The sequence below is a fragment of the Solanum lycopersicum genome, chromosome 3 (genome assembly GCF_036512215.1).
Source record: "Solanum lycopersicum chromosome 3, SLM_r2.1".
Lineage (NCBI taxonomy): Eukaryota > Viridiplantae > Streptophyta > Magnoliopsida > Solanales > Solanaceae > Solanum > Solanum lycopersicum.
In genome coordinates, this window is record NC_090802.1 from 11,374,464 (window position 1) to 11,396,924 (window position 22,461).

General features: G+C 32.2%; 1 long non-coding RNA gene and 3 other non-coding genes across 4 annotated transcripts; all 4 read right to left on the reverse strand.

Annotated features, from left to right (window-relative positions):
- Nucleotides 1-9,432: 9,432 nt before the first annotated feature.
- Nucleotides 9,433-9,593, reverse strand: LOC112941221 (U1 spliceosomal RNA). The gene has a single exon (XR_003246318.1). It is a non-coding gene; the product is annotated as a U1 spliceosomal RNA (small nuclear RNA).
- Nucleotides 9,594-18,783: 9,190 nt separating this feature from the next.
- On the reverse strand, nucleotides 18,784-18,902 carry LOC112941218 (U5 spliceosomal RNA). Its single transcript, XR_003246307.1, has one exon. It is a non-coding gene; the product is annotated as a U5 spliceosomal RNA (small nuclear RNA).
- A 334-nt stretch (nucleotides 18,903-19,236) lies between these two features.
- LOC138347188 (uncharacterized) lies at nucleotides 19,237-22,290 on the reverse strand. Its single transcript, XR_011219885.1, has 2 exons — nucleotides 22,171-22,290; nucleotides 19,237-19,746 (listed from the first exon to the last, which is right to left on the reverse strand). It is a non-coding gene; the product is annotated as an uncharacterized lncRNA (long non-coding RNA).
- Nucleotides 20,255-20,413, reverse strand: LOC112941232 (U1 spliceosomal RNA). Its single transcript, XR_003246329.1, has one exon. It is a non-coding gene; the product is annotated as a U1 spliceosomal RNA (small nuclear RNA).
- Nucleotides 22,291-22,461: the final 171 nt, after the last annotated feature.

Below are 22,461 nucleotides of genomic sequence, written 5' to 3' on the forward strand. Positions count from 1 at the left end.
TATTCCTTAGTTTCGAGTTTGTGGTTTATTCCTAGGGTTTCTGTTGATTCGTTAAATTAAGAGTATTATTGTGTGAAAACTTATGTGTGGATTACAATTATAGTATTGGTGTTCATTCACACCACATTATACCACGTTTTTCATAAAATTTGGTTTTTCCTTTCTCGTCTAAGTCGCGTAATCTTGTATTCTGCTCGTCTTAGTATAATGTTCATCGACTATTCTATTTATGTTCTTCTTAGTATTATGTTCATAGAGAAGCTGCTAGTTTGCTATTGTGTTGTATTTATGTTCATAGAATATGTTCATAGAGAAGCTAAGTATTGTGTTGTATAATGTTCGTCTTTAAGTACTTTTCTACTTTTTGGATTTCCCTTTGATTAGAGTATATCAATAATTACTACTCTATTTTTTTAATTGTCTTCAGGTAAGTGATGAGTGGGTTTACTTTGATTACTCTAAGGTGATACAATGGTGGTGTGTTAGATTTAATTAGTGGGTAACCAATATATAATGGTGGTAAAGTTACAGAATTTTTGGATGTTGATGTAGATAGAGTGTCATATTTTGAGTTGAAAGGTTATATTAGAGAATTGGGATATAGTACAACTTGAACCTTTAGTACTAAAGCACCTAACTATGGCATTTTGGTAGATGTTGATAAGGATAAGGATATTTTAGATATGATGTGTTTCTTGGAAGATGGAGATGAAGTGGAAGTATTTGTTAGGCATTTGATTGATGAGGCAATTGTGTGGCCCATGTTAATAGAAAATGGTAATAATGTGGATATGGGAGAATCTTGTGCAGCTTTTAATGCAAGGCCTAGTGAAAGTGAAAATTTTAACCTTGGGATAGGTGAAGACCATTTAAATACTGAAGACCCTGCTGCTACTTTTTCAATCTCACATCCTTTCACTACCACACCTCCTTTCAATACTGCTACTGCAGATGGTGCTAGTGCAGATGGTGCTACGGATAGTGTTGAGTCTGAAGCTGAATTATTTGGTGATGATGATGAGGAAGAGTATGGTAGTGATGTACATGAGTATATTATGAAGTTAAGGGCTGAAAAGAGAAGTTTTTAAAGGAGGAAAAGAAGGGAACGAATAGCAGCTGACAATGAAGTGGTACCAGTAGGTGAAGCTGGACCAGATCTAGGTTTTGATGAAACTGGAACAAGTAAAGCAAGTCATGAAGAAAGGATAGGAGGAGATGGGCCTTACTTTGCAAGTTCTGATGAGGGCAGTTTTGAGTTAGAGGAAGATGAGTATTGTAATAATGATGAACATGAATCTGGTAGATCAAGAAGGGTAAAGTTATCAAGCAAAAGGAGTTCAATACCTCAAAAAATCATTCATGATCCTACAACAAAGAAAGTTGTGTAGCAGTGGCATGGTGTTTAAGGATGTGAAAGAACTTAGGCAAACACTAACTAAATATGCAGTTAGAAGGACGGTTCAAGTGGAGAAGGGGGTGAATGAGCCAAAAAAAGTTAGAGTTAGATGCAAAGATGGTTGTCCATGGCTTTTGTATGAATGCCTTGACAAGACAACAAATAATTTCATGATAAAAACTTACAATCCAAAGCATACTTGCAACAAGACAACTAAAAATTACTTGTGCAACGCAAAGTTTTTATCTGAAACCTTTAGAGAAAGAATAACAGAGCAACCAAACATAAGAGTCTTCAAGTTGCAGGAGTTGATTAGGCAAAAGTTTAAACTTCATGTTGGCAAGACTACTGTGAGAAGAGCAAGAGCTAAAGTTGTGAAAGATATAATGGGTGATCATGTTGTGGAATTTGGAAGGATACTTGACTACAATGATGACTTGTTGAGGACCAATCCAGGGAGCAGTTGTGTTGTAAAAGTTTGTGTACCTGATGCAGAAGCCAAATAAATATTCAGAGTTTTTACATATGTTTTGATGCTTTAAAGAAGGCATAGATACATTGCATGAAGTGCATAGGCTTAGAAGGTTGTTTTCTTAAAGGGGTTTGTAAAGGCCAACTGTTAGTTGTTGTGGCCAGGGAAAATGTCACATCCCGAAATCACACCCTAGAAGTTAGGGGGAATCTCGTATTGCAACCGGCTTACGTGACCTCTCGGAGGTCTTGTACAATCCCTTACATATTATTCATCGTATAAACATAGTTAAAATAGTGCGGAATTAAAATTTTTCACAAAACATATATCTTTAAAAATACTTTCATATAAAGCAATAGGAAATACTAAGTCTCAATCTCATCATCTTAAGACATAAGAATAGTTGGGGCCTATACTTCAAAATATAGAAATACTTAGTCTATTACAATACTTCAAATGAAAACATAAAAGGCATATATGCCCTAAAGTCGAAAGAGGACATACTTTAACTTCTCTTGAATGATGCTACGGTCTAAGTCTTCACTTCCCAAAAGCTCCTCAGGTACCAACACCTATGGAGATAGATAAAACCATGGATTAGTACAACCACATGTACTAAGTATGGAGTAGTGCATAAAAAATCATGAAAATGGACATTTAGTAGAAATATGTATCTTTTCATTTAAAATTATATTATAATCATAAGAACAATATTTAACAACTTAGAAACACATAAGATAACATTTAAGCAAATATCATAATTTTACCTTCACCTTAGACATATCCTAGTATGTAATCATCTCACTTAAAGTTATCCTAAGACTCACTTAAGCAACACAAAGAGAGACCGCCCATACAACCTCATTAAGCATACCTAAATGATAATCAAGGCTACTTATAATGAGTCACATACACACTTACAAGACATCAAAGCATCAATGTAAGATTCTTCTACCAAAGGTGACTCTAAGTCTCACTTGAGTGAGTTGTGAAGCGACCGCTCATACAATCCCTTACATACACACTTAAGAGATCCTTTAGACTACCTAGGATAGAATCATTCTCACCAAGTGTATCAACATATAGATAATATGACATTTCTTCATCAAAGGCTATCAAAAGACTTACTTAAGTATATCAAGAAGATAACGTCCATGATTGACCTCCAAGGCTACCTAAATAATCCTTAAGACCTCCTAAGTTCGGATCATGTCCACATAATGAAAATCTTCCCTAACTAGAGTCATTCTTAAAACTCATCTAGGTAAGATATGAAGTGACCATTCCTATGCCCCCTTCACACCTTAGCTAGACAACCCTTTACTATTATATATATAGAAATAGTCTATTCTCTTCAATTACCCACTTTCATCTTGACCCTTAGTCTTCAACCGTTTATTGTTACAATATTATATAGGAAAATTTAGTTTTAATTACCAAGACAAATTAAATGAATAAAATTAATAGAATTATTTTAGAGAAAAATGAGAAGAGGAAAATATTTTTAATAGGAGAAAAAAATTAGGTCATAGAGAGGTTTGTATCACCTTGTATATATTTAACTTTACATTATATATAAATATAGATTACATAAAAATTTGAAAAGTGTAATTCATGGATAATCATTCATGGTAAAAAGTTATATAATAAAGAGGAAAAAAATTAAAATGTGATGTCATTTTATAATTAAAATAAGGAAAATAAATAAATTATTATGAGTAGAAATTAAAGAGGCTTGAGTTATGACTAATTACTTAGCATGTGAGGAGTCTTTTTTGTAAATGTTCATCAATAAATAAAATATTTATTTGTAATAAATTAAGAAATTTACTTTTACAATAAAATTATTAGTTTAAATAAGAAAAAAAAAGCCCCAAAAAAGGAGAAAAATGATAAGTCTAAATGGAGACACAGAGAAGTGTTACATCACCTACTCTATGTTTCTCCTTTATATTATATTAAAATAAGATTAAGATTGATATATGGAAAAAAAAATATGTTTGCTTTATTTTAATTTGTTTGTTTAACTTTTTTTTAATCTATTTAAAATAGAATATCACCTTTTTTTTAGCAACTCTTTAATTTTAACTTTTCGTATAAAATAATTTAACGCCATATAATTAAAGGATATTTTAATAATAAATTGATTTAAGTTTCTTACCTTTTGTTCAGAAAATAATAATAACAATTCATTTTTTAAGATAACAAAAAAATATAAAATTTAACTTATGTTTTAAAAAAATAATATCTTCTTCGTATCATTTAATTTAAGTATCTTAATTTTCTCGTAGAAAATAATTGTAATAATTCATTTGGGATGGTGCATCTCAATATTTCCTAGCACTTTCTCTTTGTGGAATATTATATAAAGCCCAACCTGCTAGGAGAACACTTATTTCCCAAAAAGTAAAATATTTATTTTTGAATGTTTCTTTACTTTGATTCTCTTTTTTAATTTTAAAATGAAATATGTTAAAAAAAAATTTGCACGATGACGTCATATTGAAATCAGCGTCCACCCTTTTTTTCCTCTTTAATATCATCACAATATATAGATATATTCTGGTGATATCAAAAATGTAACGACCTGTTTAGTCGTTTTGAGCAGCAGATTTTATTCTGGAAAAACAGGCTGAGGCAACGGACCCCACGACGGACCGTCATGGGCACGACGGACCGTCGCAGGGTCTCGTTTCAAAACACTTAGAAAATCTGAAATTGGGTACTGAAAATCGACTCTCTGAACTTCGTAACGGAGTGGCAGGACGGACCGTCACAGGCCATTCACCCAAAATCAAGTTTCTGAACTATGCGACGGACAGCAGGACGGGTCGTCGAAGGCGCGACGGCCCGTCACAGTTTGCATAATCCCAGTTGGAGTCGGATTTCTGGTTAAGTTTTAAAGGGGCGTTTTGGACTATTCCTGCTATAATTATATATTTCGTGGGTTTATATTAATAACTCAAATTCTTGGAGGTTAAAAGAGGTACCCTTAAGTTAATTCGTGGGGTATTATTGCCATCTTTTATTCTTAATTATATACTAATTATGGTAAAAGAAAGAGGGTTTGAATAAAAAACAGAAAGAACAAGAAGGGAGAGAGAGAACCGATTGAGAGAAGAGGAAAGCACCAAGCTTTGAGGATTAACTTGCTTGATTTCAATTCTTCGGTGGAGGTAGGTTATGGTTTTCATGCTTTCATAGTAAACTCTTAATAGAGAATGATATGTATTGGTAGTATTGTAAAACCCTGCTATGTGCTTAATTGTATGCATGCATGAACGTGATTATATAATTGTGATTATATTAAGCATGATGAAGCTATTGAATCCCAAATCTTGATAAAAAACTAATCTCTTGTTAATGATGATGCCTTGATATAAAAGAAGGCTTGATGAACTAAAGTAATGAGATTGATGATGCCTTGGTGAGAAAGAAGGCTTGATGAATTGATAGAAAGAGATTAGGGGATCTGGTATCACGAACCGACACGTAGAATTAGGGGATCAGGTGTCACGAACCGACACATAGATTTAGGGGATCGGGTGTCACGAACCGACACGTAGATTTAGGGGATCGGGTGTCACCAACCGACACGTAGAATTAGGGGATCGGGTGTCACGAACCGACACGTAGATTTAGGGGATCGGGTGTCACGAACCGACACGTAGAATTAGGGGATCGGGTGTCACGAACCGACACGTAGATTTAGGGGATCGGGTGTCACGAACCGACACGTAGATTTAGGGGATCGGAGTGTCACGTACCGACACAAGAGGATTAATGAATATGAGGGAGCGGAGTGTCACGTGCCGACATAAGAGAAATAAAGATAATGAATCTTGAAAGATGTTAATATACTCAATCTAAAGAACATAATTCCCAAATGAGTATGGTATTGAGGCTTGAGTCCTCATGTGTGAACTTGATGGTAATTGTTAATGATATAGTACTTGTTGTTGCTACATGTTGAGTATCATAGTTGAGTTTATGATATTACTTGGTATATATTGTTTTCTATTTTGAGTTGGCCGATGATATCTACTCAGTACCCGTGTTTTCTACTGACCCTACTTTTATGTTTTCTTCTTGTTTATTTGTGGAGTGCAGCAAACGTGCCGTCATCTTCGACTCAACAGTAACTCAAGCCAGTCTTACTACATCGGAAATTCAGGGTGAGCTAATGCTTCTAGCTTGGACTGGATCTTCTTCTTCAAGTCTTGATGCCTTGAACTTCCGGCATGGACTAGCTTCTTATGTATTTTTAGCTTCTTAGAATACTCTTAGTTTAGTAATTTGATTATAGATGTTCTTGTGATGATGACTTCCAGATTTTGGGAATAATAATAGTTATTGATTTTATTAATGAGTTTAAGTCTTCCGCATTACTTTATGTTGATATTACCTTGAAATGTTAAGGTTTAGATTGGTTGGTTCGCTCACATAGGAGGGTAAGTGTGGGTGCCAGTCGCGGCCCGGATTTGGGTCGTGACAAAAAACTAACTGAGCAATGTCTTTCTTCCTCCTTGATATTAGCTAAGTATAGTATACTCTGATGATATCAATGAGTAATTGAATAATGTTTTCTTTGAGTTTTTTTACAGTCCTTCGATAAGATTATTTAATCGTCCATTATACCGTAATGGTATATACATATTGTCATATCATTGAGGTATATTTCAATTCCTCAATTTTAATTTTAATAAATATAAGAATTTCATAAATATTTAATAATTTTCTCTTTATTGTTTCTTATTTACTTCTTAAAAAAGAGAATTCAATCCTATATGATATGATAGTGGAAGAAAATAACAATTTACGTTTGCGGCACGTCAAGATTATACTTTCGAGTTTTTTGAAATATTATTCACTCGAAACAATTCATGTTTGCGGCACTTCAAATTTCAAAATAAACAAGTTTTAATGGCTAATGGAGTCTTGTATTACCCGATAACTTTTTTAAAAAGTCATTTATATATATATATATATATATATATATATATATATATATATATATATAGAGAGAGAGAGAGAGAGAGAGAGAGTTAACAAAATGAATATATACTTAGTTGTGCACCCTAAAAAACAAAAGTTGTTGTGGGTGCACTTGTCGAATACACCAGTTTGATGTGCAACTGCGTGAGATCGACTCCCGGCGAAGGCGCCATTAATTTAACTTCAAATCCAACCTTTTCTCTTAAAAAGAACTTCTTTTAAATTTCTTTTATTAAAACTTGTTTTTCCACCTCATCTGAGCCCACCCCTTTCTTAACAACTTCTTTTTGTCGTCCGGTCCTATTCCTTTATTAATTGCATTTGAAAATCAATAAATGCCATAACACAATTCTAAACAAAATATAAGACTAATTTTCCCTAGCACAGTTGGATTCGGCTCCTCTTCATTTCTCGTATATCTATTTTTCCCAAGTTTTAGTTTAGATTGATGACACATGTCGTCGTTTAGAATTAATGATTGACATCTAATTGATTAAAATAAAGTCATAACAATAGTTATTTACTTCTTAAACATTTTTCAATCCAACAATTCTAGATTTACATTATATTTTTCATAAATATATTTGAAAGAATCAGTTTTTTTATTACTTGAGTATTCTTCACTGCATAATTGAAGTCGTATTCCTATTATCTCTGCTTAAATTGGTGAGTTCTTCTTTATAAGTGTATTTTCTTTTTGCAATAATTTGTTGTTGATTTTTGTGATTTGACATGGGTAGATTTTTTACGATAAAATGATTCTTCTCAACCAAGTGCTGGTTTTAGAGACAATTCTTCGGATTTTATAGATGAGCTTGATTTGCAGTCACTTAAACCAGATCCTGAAGAAATAATAACCGTTGATAAATATAGCCCTAGAATACGAGATGAAGTGAGAAGACACTATATTCAACAAGGTCTTGTTACTCCTAGCCTTACCCTTAGTCAATCTTAGTAGTGTTCCTCTATCTTCAAATTATGGGTCCACCACTGCCTTTTAAATAATCTCAAATTTTATATATAAGCTCCTCTCAATGTTCTCAAAACAATTTACTTTTATGGCAGGTCAAAATTTGAAACTCAAATTTTAATGATAGGAACATGTACATACGGAATACGAGAATTTCCACCTTGTAAAAGATCTAGTGAATATTTTTGGCACATAATTGGTTTGTCAAAAATAGGTAAACTTTTGTTCCATCAAAACTGCCCCTCCCATTCCTGAAATAGCCACACTCAGAGTTGGTCCAATCTGTACTTCTACTACAGCTTCAAGTGTTTTAAAATTTTAAAACCAAATCGAATGTTAAATTAAAACACCCCTTGTTATTTTCATATTTATGTGAAAAAATATATAATTAAAGAAAATTCAAATTATATATCTAAATAAAATTTCATCTTCAAATTAACCAAACCATTTCCAATAGACATTCTGCAATTTTTAATCTATATAAAAGAAATTTCTTACCTTGAAAATAAGAAAAAACACTCTTGTAAGAGTAGTTCGCTTTGTGCTCACTGCGTGACTGCGTAAGTTTTATTGAGAATTTATGTGTTTATTTTATTTATGTTTACTTATTATTCAACGGTGTGGTACTCGCCTCACTCCTTTAATATCTATATGAACAAAAATCAATCATCATGTTTCTTTAATGATTTTGTACACATATGGTCACAAGCAGATCGATGAAATGTCACCTAGAATGGTTTAGCCAGTATCTTTGACTATTCTTGACTTGTGCGTGGAGTAGCAATTTTTGCTAAACAAATTCAAAAATAAAAACACATGAAAAAGGTAAAAGGATTCAACAGTAAAAATAATTTTATCATTATATATGGAGTGATTTTTTGGTGAAGGCTCAGCTTTTCCTCTTTTGTGGTAGTTTAAGTTGGTCTTGTAATGGCTTTGAGTCATATAATGAACGTCGTGTCTCGAGCTAAGATTTTGAAACCAACAGAAAGTGGAGTGGATAGGGTTTAAGCAAACCACTACACTCTCTTCTTCCTAACTTGTAATTTCACCTGAATGTTGAGAAGGAACCACTACAGCTAAAAAAAAAAAGGAAGTACAAAAAACGCTAAAACTTTAGTGGGCTACAAAAAGTACTAAGATGAATCCTTCCTGTTCTTTTATATTCATCCAGATTCTTTTTTCCTTCATTTCTGTCGATGAGGGACATTTTTCGCTTGAATTCTTTTTTTAAACTTATGGTACCACATAAACAACAAACACATCTTTACAGCTCTCTTATTAGCCAAGAACTACTATGAACCAGGGATAAAAATGACAATGAAAAAATAATTTTTGTGGCAAACATAAACGTCAAAATTCATGTGTTTATTATAGGGCCTTTACTCAATATCTCAGGTTTAACATATTAGTCGCGTCTGGGAGCAACTAATTAATTATTTATTCCTCATACAAAATCACTGTGCAAAATAAAAAATAAACCAATAAAAACATTTTCAACTTTTATAATTTAGCCCCAAGTTAGCTGAAAACTATGTATCAGTAACCAGATGCAACAAAAAAATGAAAAAGGTTTGACAAAATTTTGTTTTAGAATCGGTAGGGACCGCGCGAACGCAGGCCCCCACTGCAACAAATTATGACGTAGGCTCGGCCACTTGGACCGACCTTAGGCGGGCACCCCTCCAGAGTGCAATGGAGGTCACCAACCTAGGCCATGGGCCTTATTGATCACCCATTGACCCCGTCCAGGTAAGTATGTTTCCTGGAGCTCAGACCTTTTTTCTTATACCCATTTTAATCCCTTTATTCCTTTGTTTCAACCGATGAGGGACTTATTATTACCCTTGATTATATTTTTTTTTCATTTATAGCACCACAAAGACTGTATGACTAATTCATCTTTCTTTGCCTTTGTAAGTGGAACATATGGAAGTATCCATGGCAATGGGATTTGGCTCATGAAACAACCATTCAACCAAATGCAATTTCCTTTTGTTCTCTATTCTTGTCGTAAATGGAGACACTATTGCTAGAAAAATTTTGTGTAAAAGTAGCATATTCTTCTTTTGATTTTTCAAACTTTCATCTTTCTTCACCAAACAATCTTTTGCTTTATCTTGTTCGATTACTTATACATGACACACGCATCCGTCAACGTTTCTAAAGAGTACAATCAGCATAGGCTAAACCTGATTGCTTAACAGCCAGAACAAAACTCCGTAATGCTCACTAATAAAATATCATCTTATCTCATTTACGACCTTTAACGTCAAAGAATCAACCGACCGACACATTTGGAGAAAAAAATATTACCAGATACACCTGACCATTTTATTCCATACATGGAAGGCAAATTTTCAAACTTGATGAGTGACGAATCTTATTGCTTAATAGCCAGAACAAGTAGATGCCTTTGGACAAGTAGATGGCTTTGAACAATCCAAAGTAAGCTTCAAACTAAAAAAAATGTCTTGGCTGAAAAGGGGTAAAGGGAACTCAAAACAAAGATTAATTGGGATCAAAAATCAAATTGATAAGCTTAAGAATGATGTTGATCACTTTGACCTCTCTAAACTTTGAATTTTGAGAAAAGAATCAGGTAAAGCTTACAAAGAAGAAGAAGCATACTGAAAATAAAAATCTATAGCTTTATGGTTGCAAGATGAAAACTATTCAGCGACGAAAATGCAATAGCATCAAATGTTTTGGCCTAGCTAATGGAAATTGGGTATCAGAACAAGGAGATATTATTAGAGTAGAGGAAAATTATTATGAAAATTTATATACTACCTCTAGACCAACAAATCTTGATCCCATTTTGAACTTAATCCTGAGATTACTTGAAGATTCCATCAACCAAAGTCTTATTAAACATGTTGTCTTTAGATGCATCCATTAAAGACACCAGGGATAGATGGAATGACCCCTTTTTTCTTTCACAATTATCGTTGAAATGTTTTATCTACAGACATTATAGTTATCGTTAAAAATTTCTTCTATTCAAGATATCTTTTACTCTCTTGGAATAAAACTCTTATTACTTTAATCCTTAAAGTAAAGAATCCTAGTGTTATTAGTCAATTTAGACCTAATAGCATGTGCTCTACCATATACAAAATTAACTAAGATTATCGGAGCAAGATTCAAAAGGTATTTGCCTAGTATAATCTCTCATAACCAATCTACCTTTGTAGGGAGTAGACATATTGTTGATATTGTTGTCTTGGCTCTTGAGTGTGTACATTGTGATGAAAAATAAGAGAAGAAATCATAAATTTATGGTCTTAAAATTAGACATGGCAAAAGCTTACGATAGAGGGGAATGGATGGGTTTTCGTGAAACTTTTGTTAGTTGGATTATGCAATTTACTTACAAGTTTAATATATATGGTGAAATTGTTCACTACAAAAGAAACTCCAATTACCAATAAAAAAACGTTTGTAAATTCTTCAAATTGATTGGCAAATTGAGTTACCAATCAAATGTCAACTTATATAAATCAGTTGTCCATAAATATTACCAAAAATCAGTTGGTAAACATCCAAAAATGTTGTTAAAAAATTTGACCCTGAAATTTTCTTTGGTAAATTTACCAACTAATTTTTGGTTAGTATATCTTTAGTACCTAACTAACAAATTGAAAAGGAGTTAATAAATTTTTTTCTCCATTATGAAAATTTATGTTGGTAATTTACAAATAAATTTTAAATACTTCTTTTTGGATTTTCCATCCGGTGTCTAATATCCACATTGGAGCCCGACTAAATTCGAATTCACGTCGAGAAATCTCACATTGGGGGGGGGGGGGGTAAAACACTCCCTGACAGAGGCAACTCTCTACACAAGGGGGATTGAACCTCAGACCTCTTGGTTAAGAATGAAGGAGTACTTACAACTCCACCAAAAATCCTTTTTGGTAATAATTTTAAATACATTAATATGATTATTTGTTTTTTCAATAAATTTACTAAATGATTGTTAGTTTATTGGTAATATATCATTCAAGTTTAATGTAAAGTTAGCAAGTGATGACAATATGTTCAAAATATTATTAACTAAATAATTATTTAATAGTAAAATATTTATTAATTTATGGGATAATGCACAAGTACCCCCCTCAACCTATGCCCAAAATCTCAGAGACATACTTATACTATACAAAGGTCCTATTACCCCCTGAACTTATTTTATTAATAATATTCTACCCCTTTTTTACTAACGTGGCACTATCTTGTGGGCCAAACACTGGTTGACTTTTTCTTTCAAACTAGTGCCACGTAGGCCTAAAAGGGGTAGAAAATTACTTATAAAATAAGTTCAGGGGGGTAATAGGACCTTAGTATAGTATAAGTGTGTCTCTGGGATTTCGGGCATAGGTTGAGGGGATACTTGTGCATTTTCCCTTAATTTATTGCATTCAAAAATCTAAGAGCACGAATATAAATCCAAAAATATTAATATCAATTTTATACATCATATTAGAATGAAACAATGAAAAACCTACTGTAACAAGTTAAATTAATCTCAATATGACATATATCATTCAATCAAAAAAATTAATTTGAGCATGCTTACCAAAAATAGTGGTCAAATCTAATTTTGGCCAAAAATTAAAAGTTAAAACGCCTAACAATAGAAACTGAAACTAGAAAGCTCAAAACATGAACTAGTCATCCTATTAGATATAAAAATTACCTTCCGATATTAATCGCGTTGACGAAATTCTCATCAGAGCACATTTTACAAAAAATGTTAAGTAAAGTCAAATTTTAGTCAAAATCTAAAAGTTAAAACGCCTAAGTTACATACTAAATATGAAAATCTCAAAATCCAAATCAACAATCTTATAAGACGAAAAATGACCTTCCAGAGTTACCGCACTGACGAGATTCAAATTTGAGCATGTTTCCCTAAAAAATGACCTAATTTAAATTTTAGCCAAGAGGTAAAAGTTAAAATCCTTAATGACACAAATTGAAAATAAAAGTCTCAAAACACGAATCAATCATCCTATGAGATCAAAACTGAACTTATATGGATAATCTCGGTGACAAATTTCAGTTTGAGGATGATTATCAAAAATATTGACTGAGGTGACATTTTAGACAAAATTTAAAAGTTAAAATTCATAAGGGCACAAACTAAAAATGGAAGTCTTAAAACTCAAACCTCTATCTTATTACATAAAAAATGACCTTCTGCATCTTACTGCACTAACAAAATTCTCATTTGAGCACATTCATCAACTTTATTGAACACATTAAATTTTGGCCAAAATTTATAAGTAACACCTTATGGCACACACTAAAAATGAAAACCTCAAAACCCGAACCCATCATTCTATTAGATAAAAAATGACCTTTGAAGTTAATTACGATGACAAATTCTCATCTGAGTACGTTCACAAAAATATTGACCAAAGTCAAATTTTGATCAAAGCATAAGATTTGAAACACCTAACGGCACAAACAAAAAATGCAAACCTCAAAATTCGAACCAACCACCCGTTTATATCAAAAATGACCTTTCGAAGCTATGACATTGATAGAGTTCTAACTTGAGCATGTCTACCAAAATATTTGACCAAAGTCAAGTTTTGGCTAAAATTTAAAAGTTAAAACGTCCAATGACACAAACTAAATATGAAAGCCTCAACAATAGCGCTGATTTACCAAAAAAATAAATTTCAACTGATAAACTTATCAACTATTCGAATATGAGTTAGTAATTAATAATTTACCAATATATTTTTTCACAGTTGGTAATAGTTACTATTCAACTAAACATTCATATGTAATATTACCAACTAATAATCAATATGTTGGTAAATTTTATTATGGATTTATGATCAATGAAATAAACCAACTATTTTAATGATGTCAGTAATTTACTAACTAAAATATTTATTCGTTGGCAAAATTTTCAACCAATTGGATATTGGTTGACAAGTTTACCAAAAATTACATTTCACTACTAATTTACCAACACTTTTATATTTGGTTGGTAAATTTAGCAACACAATCTTGCCGTTGGTAAATGTCCAGTTAGTAATTTATTGGTAATATGTCAATAATCATATAAACAATTTATTTGTCATATATAACAAACGATATACCACTTTGTTGGTAATATTACCTACAAAATTCGTGTGTTGGTAATCTTTTAATTGATAATCCATTGAAAGAGCGTTGCTAAATTTGGCGTCATTTTTTCTGCCGTATTTACCAATCAAAATACTTAGTTAGTAGATTTTGGTTGGTAATAAGTCTGAATTTCGTTGTAAAGTTTTAAAATATAATTAAGTTCGAAATATGTTGATATTTTGTTAGTAGAATACTAACCAACTTAAGTTGTTAGTAAAATCTGTTGACAATTTGAATTTTCTTTTGTAGTGGTTGAGGTTGTACAACCTAGTGGAAGACTAAGAAAAGGTGATCCTTTATCCCCATATTTGTTCAAATTATGTGCTGAAGGACTTTCAAGGCTTTTGAACCAAGCTGAGGAGCAAGGAGAGTTGTGTGGAATAAGACTAAGAAGGGGAGGTCCTACAATGAATCATCTTTTCTTTGTTGATGACTCCTTTTTATTTTGTTCAGTTAATACTCAAAGTACGATAAAAATCTTTGAAATTCTAAGTACTTTTGAACTTAGCTTAGGCCAAAAAGTTAATTTTGAAAAATCAACAATTTATTTTCAAAAATTTTATCGAGAAAGAAAAAGATAATATCATAGATGAGATAGGACAAATACATAGAGGAAATTTGGGGCTTCATCTAGGATTACCTGCGATAGTTGGAAGATCAAAGACGAAAATGCTTGAGTTTATCAAAGAATGAGTTAAAAGTCAGATAAAGGATTGGAAGAGTAGTTTTTTAAGCCCTGAAGGCAAAGAAGTCATTCTTAAGTCAGTACTTTCTTCTATTCCTACATATGCATTATGATGTTTTCAATTTCTAGATAACTTAGGAAAGGAAATTACTATCATTTTTTCTGATTTTTGGTGGAGGAAAAATGAGGGGAAAAGGAAAATGCACTACAAAAAAAGGCAGAAACTCTGTGAAGTAAAGTCCCAATGATTTTCGAGATCTTAAACAAGCCTTTTTGGCTAAACTTACGTGGAGAATTTTAACCCAGGAGGAATCTTTGCTTCATAGGATGCTAAAAAGTAAATATTTTCCTAATACTTCTTTTTTGAGTTCAGGATGTCCCTCAACAAGATCTTGGATTTGGAAAAGTATCATGTGGGGACGAAATCCCTAGCAACAAGGAATTCGATGGAGGGTAGAAGACAGAGAAAACATTAAGGTTTGGAGTGATCCTTGGATTCCTAATTCGATTGGTTTCAAACCCCTACAAGGACATACACAAATTTAATCCACAGTTGAGGGTAAGCGATCTTATAGATCAACACCATCATATATTGAATATCCAAGATCTCCATCACAACTTTTGCCTTGATGATATCAACTCTATTTTGTCTATCCCGATACCTAGCACTCAAAAATCTGATAAAGTTATCTGCTATATATAAATTCTGGACAAGGTAAGTTCTGGATATCATCTAGCGAAAAAGCCTAGCTAATAGTACTGATCATAGAACTAAAAAACCTCAAGTCAATGGTCCATCGTTCCCAAAAAATTTTTGGACTTTCTTATGGTCACTTAGAATAAAAAACAAATACAAACATTTCGTTAGAAAATGTATTCTTAATGTTCTTCCTGTTAGTGCAAATATTTCTAAGAGATTGCATCAAATTGTAATGTTTGTATGGTCTGTGGCTTGAAAACTGAAATGGTTGTTCATATGTTTTTCAGTTGCCCAAAAGCACATGGTATGGAAGTTGGCCCCATTAACTAGCCTAACGTAGAATATGTTATGAGTTTTGCAATATGGAGGAATAACTTATTTTGTAATACATTTAATATTTTTTTCTTCTCCTTTTATATATAGATAGATTGGTCTCCTTGAATTGATGATAATATAATTGATTATGTAAAGGGAAAAGGCATAAATTGCTCCCTAAACTTGTACCCAAAAGTCATTTACACGCTTAAAGTATTATAACAACATATTACACACTTATTCTCGTTAAAAGTGTAACTAATACCGCCTTCTAACGTACAAAATCAGTCACACTTATTAGAGTTGTGTGCACGCGCCTGCCAGATCATGTGCAAGAATACACGTGTAATTTTTTAATTTTTTCACTTTTTTCCTAACCAATTTTGCCTTTATCTTCTCTCTTCATTTTTTCACTTTTTTTCTCACCATTTTACCTCTATCTTCTCTTTTCTTCCTTGCATGAATGACACCATTTTTATCTTTATTTTTTTTCTCTTCTTTCTAACCTGAATGACTACATTTTCAATCCTTCCTTCTCCATTTTGAATCATTTCTTCTCCATTCGATCCTTTCTTCTGATTTTAAAACATATCAAACAAACTATTGTGACAAATAAGATCGACGGAGTAACATATATAATTAGAAAATTCGTGAAGAAATGGAGAGCATGGATAGAAAATTAAGTCAAAGTTATCATACAATACGATTTTGTCCCACTTTTCATCGTCACTGACATCAATTTTGAACCCAAAACTTATATTTCTATGTTTCTTAAACTATCTAAACACCTTTCTTTCTTTTGGGTTTTTTAAATATGGGTCAAAATGAACTTTATTTGGTAATGATTTATTTTAAAATTTCTTTTTAGTTACTAGTGTTTTGATGGTAATGGATTGTGAAACTTGAAATAAATATTTTAGTTTGATATTGATCAATTTTATATTGTCGAGTCAATTTTGATTTTGCTATGCATAAATCATCATTAAATCCAAATTCTCGTTCTATCAAATTTGCAGCGCTATGTATAATTGATAATTTTGATAAGTCGGGGTGAGGAACAATAAACTTTTCTTGTTAATAAATATTTTGTAATTAAGGGATTGACTCTTTAATGTGCTTTTGATGCTAATGGGTTGTGTAAAATTTAGATTAGAAAATTATCTTTTTTGGTGAATCACTTTGCTGAATTAAGTATGAGTAAAGTTGAAAATTCTCAAACATAATAATATTGAGTGAGAAATTGTAGAGTTCAGATAAGAAAAAATGAAGAAGAAGTCTAAAAGAGAATGAGAGAAGATAAGCACGAAATCAGGGGGTGGGGGTCAAAAAAATAATTTTTTTTTACTTTATTTTGACTAAAATGCGCCTAATTTTACTTTTTAATTTAATTTTCTTTCCACGTCAGTTCTGGAGTGATATTAGTTACACTTTTAACGAGAATAAATGAGTAATAGGTCGTTATAATACTTTAAGCGTGTAAATGACTTTTGGAAACATGTTTAGCTTGCAATTTATGCCTTTTCCCTTATGTAAATGAACCTTTGAGTATGGAAAACTAGAGAGTGAAGATATTTTTGTAAAAGATATTAGAATTTGATTGAATTTTGGGAGATTGATAGAATATTAGACATAGAAGAATGATTTATCTTGCTTCATCTTTTTTGTCTTTTATTGTGATGGTTTTCATTTGTGGTTCATTTTTTCTCATTACTTCAAAAATCAGATATTAAATCTCCCAAAGATTTTTCCTTTAAATGTAGGGAAAGTTACACATTTAATAGGTCGGTCAAAAATAATTAATTACATTTTATGGTCAAATTTATGGAAAAAAAATTATTTTCTCTATTTTTAATTTTGTCTGCTTAACTTTTATAGTCTATTTTAAATAGAGTATTGCTTTTCTTTTTCTGCAACTTTTTAATTTAGACTTTTCATATAAAATACTTAACGTCGTATGATTAAAGGATATTCTAATAATAATTTAATTTAAGTTTCTTACCTTTTGTTCAAAAATAATTACAACAATTCATTTTCTAAGATAATAAAAAATATAAAACTTATGTTTTTTAAAGAAAAAAAACAATACCTTCTTTGTATCATTTAATTTAAGTATCTTAATTTTCTTGTAGAAAACAATTGTGGTAATTCATTTGGGATGGTGCATACTCAATATTTCCTAGCACTTTCTATTTGTGGAATAGTACATAAGGCATAATCTGTTAGGAAAAGAACAATTATTTCTCAAAAGAGTAAAATATTTATTTTTGAATGTGTCTTTACTTTCATTTCCTTTTTAAATTTTAAAATGACATATTAAATTTAAATATTTATTTTTGAATGTTTCTTTACTTTTATTCCTTTTTAAATTTTAAAATGACATATATTAAATTTTTTTGCACGTTAACGTCATATTGATATCAGCGTTCATCCTTTTGTTCTCTCTTCAATATCATCACAGTATATTACAATATATGGATATAATCTGGTGATATCAAAAGTTGAAGGATTCTTTCTTCCTCCTTGATATCATCAAAGTATACTTACTTTGATGGTATCAATGAGTAATTGAATAATATTTTTATTTGAAGTTTGTCACAATCCTTCGATACGATTATACTTTGGTGAAATCAATGAGTAGTTGAATAATGTTTTTTTTAAGGTTTATTACAATCCTTCAATACGATTATTCAATCATTTATTATACCCTAATGATGTATCTACATATAGTCATATCATTGAGGATGTTTCAATTCCTCAACTTTAATTATAAAAAATATAAAAATATAATTTCTACTAATTTAGAGTTTCATAAATAATTAATTATTTTCTCTTTATTTTTTCTTATTTATTTCTTAAAAAGAAAAATTCAATCCTATATGATAATGATAATGAAGAAATCAAGATCAAGCTTTGAAGAAGCTGGATAATGGAGTCTGAAATTTCAACTAAAAATTTTAGATCAACGTTTGGAAATATTAAAACATCCCAATTGTTTAAAAAATTCTGCAATTTTAAATCTCTATCTAAAAGAATTTTCTTACCTTCAAAACAAGAATTATTGTAAGAACAAAAATAAAAAATAGTTGAATCTTAGATTTGTTGGGGTACTCAAAAAAGAGAACCCCTCCAAAAATTGGCGTATGCCATTATAAGAGCAGCGCACACACAGTATTCTTCAGTAAAAGGCGAAAGAATAATTCGCTTTGTGCTCACTTCATGGCTGCTTAAGTTTTGCAAAGGATATATGTGTTTCTTTTATATTACGACAAAGTTTATATTTACTTTTCATTTAACGATGTGGTACTCGCCTCATCCGTGTGATATCAATATGAACAAACCATCATGTTCCTTTGATGATTTTGAATTCATATGGTCACAATCTAATCGATGAAATGTTGGCATAGAATGTCTCGGGCTGAATTGTGCGCGAAGTCAAAATTTGTATTAAGGAAATTTCAAAATTAACACACGAAGAAAGCAAAAGGATTTAACTATAAAAATTATTTTAACATAATGAAGTGTGAATGTGTGATTTTTTGGAGTGTGAAACTCGTAATTTAGCTGAAGGTCGAGTAGGAACCACTACAACAACAAAAAGTAAAAATACAAAAGAATACAAAAAATTTTACCGACAAAAACTTAAGTGGGCATTTATAAAAAGTACTTGTCACTAGCATAGTTACCTATGTTTTTAGGGCACATCTGCACTACTTTCAAGTGAAGAGTTGTATTATGTTTTTCACAAACTATAATCTCAATTAAATTTTGTTTAAGAATTGGGAAGAGGTTGCACGAATGCAGGCCCCCACTGTCACAAAGGCTCGATCACTTGGGCCAGCCTTAAAGCTAGTACCCTTCCAAAGTGCAATAGATGTCACCAGCCTAGGCCATGGTGCCGCCTGCTATTCAAGTAGCTCCCCGGGGGAACGAAGCTGGTCCATCGAATCAGCCCCCACGAGTGGTCCCCTATCCGTATCAACTGGATGAAGTGATAGGGGGGGATTCCGTTCAGTCTATCCAGCGGAGGCTCCTAGCCAAATACTCCTATACTCCCCCTATCGGGATCCTGTCAAAGTGCAAAGGATTCACTCATTGACCCTGTCTAAGTAAAGTAGATCCTTCCTATTCTTTTATATTCATCCAGATTCTTTTTTCCTTCATTTCAGTCGATGAGGGACATTTTTCGCTTGAATTTTTTTTTTAAACTTATGGTACCACATAAACAACAAACACATCTTTACAGCTCTCTTATTAGCCAAGAACCAACTACTACGAACCAGGGATAATAATGACAATGAAAAAATAATTTTTGTGACAAACATGAACGTCAAAATTCATGTGTTTATGATAGGGCCTTTACTCAATATCTCAGGTTTAACATATTAGCCGCGTCTGGGAGCAACTAATTAATTATTTATTCCTCATACAAAATCACTGTGCAAAATAAAAAATAAACCAATAAAAACATGTTCAATTTTTATAATTTAGCCCCAAGTTAGCTGAAAACTATGTATCAGTAACCAGATGCAACAAAAAATTGAAAAAGATTTGACAAAATTTTGTTTTAGAATTGGTATGGGCCGCGCGAACGCAGCCCCCACTGCAACAAATTATGACATAAGCTCAGCCACTTGGATCGACCTTAGGCGGGCACCCCTACAAAGTGCAATGTAGGTCACCAACCTAGGCCATTGGCCTTATTGATCACCCATTGACCCCGTCCAGGTAAGTATGTTTCCTGGAGCTCAGACCTTTTTTCTTATACCCATTTTAACCCCTTTATTCCTTTGTTTCAGCTGATGAGGGATTTATTATTAATTATATTTTTTTTTCATTTATAGCACCACTGTATGACTAATTCATTTTGTTTGCCTTTGTAAGTGGAACATATGGAAGTATCCATGGCAATGGGATTTGGCTCGTGAAACAACCATTCAACCAAATGCAATTTCCTTTTGTTCTCTATTCTTGTCGTAAATGGAGACATTATTGCTAGAAAAATTTTGTGTAAAAGTAGCATATTCTTCTTTTGATTTTTCAATCTTTCATCTTTCTTCACCAAACAATCTTTTGCTTTATCTTGTTCAATTACTTATACATCACACTCATCCGTCAACGTTTCTAAAGAGTACAATCAGCATAGGCTAAACCTGATTGCTTAACAGGCAGAACAAGACTCCGTAATGCTCACTAATAAAATATCATCTTATCTCATTTACGACCTTTAACGTCAAAGAATCAACCGACCGACACATTTGGAGAAAAAAAATGTTACCAGATACACCTGACCATTTTATTCCATACATGGAAGGCAAATTTTCAAACTTGATGATTGACGAATCTTATTTCAACTGTCTATCACACTTTACAGTTTTAACTGAACTTAAGAATAGTCACACACAATGACATGAATCTTACAATGATGTCAAGAAATAAAGTGGTCAGCAATATTAAGCTAATTTCATATTCATCTACAGCTCTGTCTGGACAACTAAGCTTTAATTGGTAACAAGTCACAATCACAAAACATCTATTGGACTCAGTTTTAGTGTTCTATTTGGATGTTGTATAATTTTAAAGAGACTAATGTAGCTACTATTACTCTGGCAACGCAAAGCTCCAGAATCGTCTAGTCCAAATGCAAGAAACCTCACCGAATGCTCACAGAGCATCAATTCTCAAAGAGAATTCATTGATTTCACCAAATAAGATATAAGCATAGTAATTTTCCTCTATATATGTATTACTTAAAAAAAAAAAAGGGTTTCTCGTATGCAATGAATGATTCATTTCAGAGAACTTTTCTGAATGATGAGGCTTTCTTGGTTTGTTTAACTTTCTTCTGTTTTGACAAGTCTATTACTTTCTTTCACTAGAGCAAGAATAACAGAAATCAGTTGGGTTGTTAGGCCCTATAAACGAAATGAAAGAAAAATGTAAGGAAGTCTACAAACATGTCACAAAGAAGCAGTAAAAGTATATACTGCGTGCCACAAAAGAGCAGCGGGCACAGGGGTAATCAGCACCAACTGGCTTAAAAACGCATGAGAACACACTGGAACCAATATTAGAATTCTAATTAACCGTATAAAACGGATAAATTATTGTTTACAGTATTACAGAAGCTGAAATGGAAAGGAATGCAGATTAAAGTCAAATAGAGTTTCAGAACCATCACAAGGCTAGAGGGTGGATCAGTTATCAGGTTAACGTCATTTAAGTATGACTAGTCTCAACTGACAGCTAAAACTCCTAAGAACAGAGCTGAAGTAAGATAAAGTAATACAGGCGTAAGCGTGAGGAGAAAGTAAAGGAAATTCAACTCTATTAAGGGGCACTTCAGAGAGAAAGAAAGTCAGGAAAGGGGAACGTTAGAACTTGAACCTGAAAAGTAGTTTTGAGTGCTTCATTAACTGCTAATGAAAGGGGTCAGGAACAGCAAATTAACAGTGTTGAAGGAGATATCAAGAGGGAGTAGTATATTTATTACCTTGCTCCAGTAAAGCTTCAAAGTCTCTGATCGTTTCTTCTGAAATCACACACATGGCAGAGCTCGTTGAATTAGGGATAGTACTGGTCTAATTCAGCCAATACCTTTACTTATTAATTCAATTTTGGTCGTACTTTCTTGAATAAATTTTTCATACGTCACCGCATTACCATGAGTAAATACTTTCTTTCCTAAAGTGGACCAAAGTGACAGTATGTGCAAGTTAATTGACTTTAGGAGAATAAATTACATGCTTCCTCCTTAAACTCCTCTTGGTAGAAAGAAAAAACC